This window comes from Azolla caroliniana, unplaced genomic scaffold (assembly GCF_043228905.1).
Source record: "Azolla caroliniana isolate FFs.n. ecotype wild unplaced genomic scaffold, voAzoCaro1.0.p SCAF_16, whole genome shotgun sequence".
NCBI lineage: Eukaryota > Viridiplantae > Streptophyta > Polypodiopsida > Salviniales > Salviniaceae > Azolla > Azolla caroliniana.
Window position 1 is genome coordinate 11,227,199 of NW_028230451.1, and position 6,084 is coordinate 11,233,282.

General features: G+C 48.5%; 1 pseudogene; it reads left to right on the forward strand.

The window, feature by feature from the left end:
- The first annotated feature begins 356 nt into the window (after positions 1-356).
- LOC147853959 (putative Histone-lysine N-methyltransferase ATXR5 pseudogene) lies at positions 357-1,691 on the forward strand (annotated as a pseudogene).
- The last annotated feature ends 4,393 nt before the right edge of the window (positions 1,692-6,084 follow it).

A 6,084-nucleotide genomic window follows, 5' to 3' on the forward strand; every position in this document is an offset into this window, starting at 1 on the left:
CCCACAGGGAGGATAATTTGCTTTCCCCCTCCCTCCAAGGGAAGTATCCTCTTTAACAACCAACAGAGCTCAATGGAAAGATACCCTATGCATCAGCTATAGGAAGTATCATGTACGCAATGGTGGCGACCCGACCTAATCTTGCATATGCCATAGGGGTCATCAACCAGTACATGTCGAACCTAGGAGGAAGCATTGGGAGGCAATCATGCACTGCTTCCGGTATTTGCGAGGAACTGAAGATGTATAGTGAACTTTTGGATCAGTCAATCTGATAGAAGTCGAAGGCTATACAAACTCTGACTATGCTAGCAATCCAGACAATCAGAAGTCGACATCATGCTATATATTCACCTATGGCAGTGGCACCATATCATGGAGGTTGAAATTGCAAGAGTGCATGACCCTATTGACCACAAAGGCTGAGTACATAGCCGCGTCGGAAGCGGCCAAGGAAGCAATCTGGTTGCGCCGACTATTGGCCGATTTTTCAACGACAAGCCGAATTGACCATCCAGCGCCGGCCATTTATTATGACTCACAAAGTGCAATACACCTCATTCGGAACCTAGTCTATTGTTATCCGTATAGGTGTACGGGAGGGTTAGGTGTAATGAGGAAGGTGGTGTGTGAGGTGTAATATGAAATGTGAATGTGTGAGTGTTAGGTGAGGTAAGTAGGTGTACCTACGTCCATTCGGCTTTTTCTAAAGATCTTTTATTATATAAATCCTCACTCATGGGGCATGAAAAAATGATATCGAAGCTACTCTAAATTGTGTCTGTCTCGATTCTCTCTCTCTCTCATTCGTTCTCTCTGTGCATCTCATCTCCCCCTCTCTCTCCTCTCACACTCGAACCCCCCTTGGGAGTGGCTCCACCCCCCACCCATAAACACATGGCACGCCCTACGGTCTACCACCCTTGAGGAGAAGTCTCTCTTTCCCTCATTGTTCCCCTATGTGTCTCTAGGTCTTCATCTTTATGTTGTGTGTGTTTGTGCCACTCTATTGCTTGTATGCAGGAGGAAGAAGCAGATTCAGAAATTAATAAATTGCAAGAAACTAACAATCTAACACCTTCTAAATCACTCCATCAAGAGGTTCATGGCAGAGTTTGAAGGAAATGGCAACAGTAGCCATAGCTAACCTATTCTGGAATCAAGTGGTGAAGTCACTTGTATATCTGGTTTTGTGCCAAGATCTGCCAATGATTCAAGTTTAGAGAAAAGAGGAATGCAGGTCATGAGCAAGGAAGATAAAGACGCATATGATCGATGTATAATGATGTATCAACAGAGTGCTTGTGCTCCATTAATGATCTTCTTTGATTCTCATGAAGGGTTTGTGGTGGAACCGGATAGTGAGATCAAGTATTTAACCATTGTAGCAGAGTATATAGGTGATGTAGATTATATAAGCAAACGTAAAAGAGTGGCAGAGATGATAGAGTTAGCATTATTATGGGTTTACTCCTTCCAAATTTTCTAGATAAGGATCGGGTCATATGTCCTAATAAAAGAGGCCACATTGCTCTATTTGTATCAAGTATCATTAACCATACACTGGAAGGGAAGGGAAGAAGAAACAAAACCTAAGGTGTATAAGGTTCAATATTGAAGAGAAAACACATGCTTTGTTTATTTCCATAGACAACAAGAGCCAAACGGACACAGAGTCGGCTGGTGGATAAAGACGACCAGCGCACTGAGTCAGCAGCCGGATGGCAGCAACTACCCATGCAGATGGTTCAGCAACCGACTAGCCGAGATGGCCAAAGTCCGGCCAGAAAGACACAACCGAACAGAGAGTCGGCCGAACAGATGACCATGGCTAGCCGGCTAAGACCATCGGACAACGTCGGCATATAGCAACGGCCGAGAAACGTCGGCCAAGTGACAGCCGAGAAGCCAAGAGAGGGCCGAGATGCGGCCGAAAAGCAATGGTCGAGAAGCACGAGAGAAAGCGGCCGGGCAGACGAGATTCGGCCCAGCCACGACCAAGAAGCCGAGAGTACAGCACGGCAAAGAAACAACCGAGATGTGGCCAGGACACAGCCGCGAGAGGGCCGAGAAGCCAAGAGACGGCCCAGTCATGGCCGAGAGTCAACCAAGCACGGCCTGAGAAGCCGAGAGTCAGCCCAAGCACGGCTGAGAAAGCGGTCGTGAACTATAAAATCGATCAAGAAGCCGAGTGACGACCAATTCATAGCTGAGCGACGGCCACGAGATGGTCCAGCCATGGTCGAGAGGCTGAGATTCGGCCCAGCCACAGCTGAGAAAACGACCGAGAAGCCAAGAGTCGGCCAAGCCACGGCTGAGCGTCAGCCAATATATGGCCGAAAGCGACGGCCGAGCATCGAGAATAGGCCGAGAGACGGCCCAACCACAACCACGGCCGAGAAGCTGAGATGCAACCAAATAGGAGCGGCCGAGGGACAATTGGCCAAGCACTAGCACAGCTGCAAGGACGGCCGAGAGCCAAGCGACGACCGCGAATGGCTACTACCAAGAAATGCGATGGCCGGACAGACGACGGCGGCCGTCCAACAAAGGAATTTAGCAAAAAGGCCATGGACAGCCGACAAGCTGGCCGATGGACAGAAAATCGGAGCAGCCAACTGCCAAAAAGAAGGGGAAAATAAAAGTAAAAACAAAAGCAAACGAACAACAAGAAGAGGAAGAATGAGTTGGAGTCATGGAAGATGCAGTGGTTGCTGCAAGCGGATGAAAACACAAAGACAAAAGAAACAAAGAACAACAACAACACACAACAAGAGAAGAAGGGAGGGAAAGTGAAGATGGAGCAGCAGAAAGAAGACGCCGAAGAAGAAAGGACCTACACAAAGAGACATATAGACCTTCGATTGAGACTGTAGATGAGCAGAAGATGACTGAACCAAGAAAACTAAGGAACAAGAAAGAGAACAAAGCATTGTTTCTGTCGCAACAGAGATAGAAGAGATAGAGAAGGAGAAGAGAAAGAAGAAAGAAGAAAGAAAGAAAAGGGTACAGAAGAAACCGAAACCTAAAAAGACGAAGAGAAAGGGAAAGGCATCACCACGAATTTTAGACGAAGGCACGACGAAAATTTTCGAAAACCAAAGGATTGTAAATAAATTTCAAAAATATAAGGGCAGCTACTAGAATTTCAACAACTGAGGGGTACGATATAGAATTTTGAAAAATTGATGGAACAAAAACTTATCACCACTCACACCAATGTAGAAAAAATATATGTATACACTTCCACCCACAATCATTTTTAAACCCTGAACGACTTTATCACAATGGACCAGCCGATTGGTGTGTGATCCAATCGTGCGTTATGCTGACCGAACGAGAAGGTTCGTGTTATGCCAGCTCCGATCGAAGTTATCGATCGTAGAGAAATGTTCCGGTCAAGGGATTTCCGACCGTCAAAAGAAGACCGATGGAGTTTCCGGTCAACGAGTTTTTGGCATGGGCTTGTGGGTACGACGTGCAATGCGATGTCCCACGGGCGTGCCAAGTGTTACCCGTATAGGTGTACGGGAGGGTTAGGTGCAATGTGGAAGGTGGTGTGTGAGGTGTAATATGAAATGTGAATGTGTGAGTGTTAGGTGAGGTAAGTAGGTGTACCTACGTCCATTCGGCTTTTTCTAAAGATCTTCTATTATATAAATCCTCACTCATGGGGCATGAAAAAATGATATCGAAGTTACTCTAAATTGTGTCTGTCTCGATTCTCTCTCTCTCTCATTCGTTTTCTCTGTGCATCTCATCTCTCCCTCTCTCTCCTCTCACGCTCGAACCCCCTTGGGAGGGGGGTGGAGCCGATCTTGGCTCCACCCCCCACGAACCGTTCTATTGGAAACACCTTCGATATGCCTACAAGCTATCGGTATCAAGGGAAGTGTAACGTGAAAACTTGTGCACGGAGGCATCGTTAGGGGAAGGAAACAGAGAGTATACCCGGAATAGAGCCCGAGTCATATACGTAGTTGAGACCTTAGAAATAGCGGCACACAGATGAAAACAACAAGAGCTAATAGATATGTATTACTGCAAACAGTTATCGATGATTACAAAAAACACGGCCCACAGCCGGTGACCTTACAAAGCTCTTATACTATGAAACGACCTTGCCTAGGCTCTCGATATCTCCCTCTTTCTCCGAGGTACGCAGACCTCGGTTTATATACTTTTTCTTCATATAGAGCTGAGCGCTCGGCTGACTGTGAGGCTCGAAACTCGGCGTTTACCTAACTCTACCTTACCTACTCGCCTTACCTACCGGCGTATTTACATTTAACTAATTTTATATTTTTGGCCTATGGACAACACTTGGCACGCCCGTGGGACAGGACTTTGTCCGTCGGACCCACGGTTTACCATGGATTTGGCAAAACAACACAAATTACAAAAATTGCCCGTTCCTACGAGGGCTTATAGGTTGGTTTTATTCCTCTTCCAATATGTCGAGGATATCCTCTGGGGCGTGGGGTTGGCCTAGTTGCTCAGCAGGTGGGGTTAGTGATGGAGGTTGTGTTGCCGAATTGGGGATGGCGGTGTCGTCGTGTGTGCCCTCCTCTGTTGGGACCGATTCAGGCAGAGTCGGGGTTATAGTCTGTGGCTCCGGTGCGATGTGGGGGTCTGTAAGGGCAAATTCCTCCGGTCTAACTGCCGTGGTGAGTGGCTCGGTTGGGATGTGGAGGTCGATAGGGGCCGATTGTTCCGGTCGAGCTACCGTGGGGAGTCACTCAGTTCCTTGCTCGGTGGTTGTGGGAGCTCTGTGACTCCCGGTAGTGAGTCGTTCTTCCTCGTACGCTTCGGCTTCTAAATGAAACACCATTAGATCGTCGTTGAATTCCTCCTAGAGTTGCTCAATGGCCACGGTGTGGGATGTTGCCAAGGTATGATATTCTTCTGTTAAGTCTTCACGGAGAGTTTGGATGCTGGTGTCATCCATCTTGTAAAACCCTCGTCCCTCCTTCCGTCAGTTCTCAACATCCGCGCGTAGTATGTGTAGGTCCACGGCTTGGACTGACTACTCCTGCCAGACATGGTCAAGCGTTTCTTTGATCTTCGTGGTGAATTGCTGGCGATACTTGTGGATTAGGGTCTTGATTTTGGTATCATCCATGTCGATGCTCGCACGGTGAACTTCCAGTGCCTCCCTTGCAGCCTTGGCTTCGGCTTGGCTTTTGCGGGCGAAGAGTGCTAAAGTAGCTTGATTATCTTTTGCTTTTTCAGTGATGAGCGCGATGGTCTGCTCATAACGGTTGGTGAGCTGAGCTACAGTTTCGTCCCTTTCCTGTCGCCAAGCGTCCCGGTGTTGTTCTTTGACGGCGATGTGCTCGGTTTGCAACTGGTGATATGTATCGGAAATTTTTGCTCGTTGCTCCTCCGAGATCCTCCACTTTTGCATATGTTCATTGGCCATGTCCTGGAAGGCTCTTTGATGACGTTGTAATTCCTGGTTGTCTGCGAGGAGCTCTTGTTCCCGTTGGCTATTCCACTCGATTTCTTTGATGAAACGTTCTTTAGCCTCAGTGATAGGGACTTGGAGGGTCATCACCTCTCGTTCTTGTGCTTCAAGCGCGGCCGACCTTTCAGCAAGTAGTCGCTTGAGGTTCGTTTTGCGGCTCGCGGCTTGTTCCCGTTGCTGGCCAAGAATGTTGTTGTGGTTCTGTTCTGCCAACTTGGCCAGAGCGATCTGGGCCTGAAGCTCCTCCTGATAGTCCCTAAGGGGAGGTCTTGTCTGGGTTGCCGCTTGCTGGATTTGGGCCGAGGACTCCCTGTCTGTCTGTGTCGCTCGTTCCATGACGACCGGAGGTGGTGGCGTTTGCGTGGAGGCTTGGTTGGTTTGGGGGTGCGGGCTGATATCTGCCCGTGACGATGGCTCACTTGTCTGTACCGAGTCCATCATTGTGCTGGCCTCGACCGTGGCTACCTCAGGGTGGGCAGTGTCGTCTTTGTGTGCGACAGTACCTTCAGCACTTGGGCTCGAGTTTGGAAGAGTGGCTGGTAGACAACGTCACTTGGCGCAGGGAGGATTAAAGGGCGGTTGTTGCTGCGTGAATGTCGTCAGTTTCTCCTCGGCGG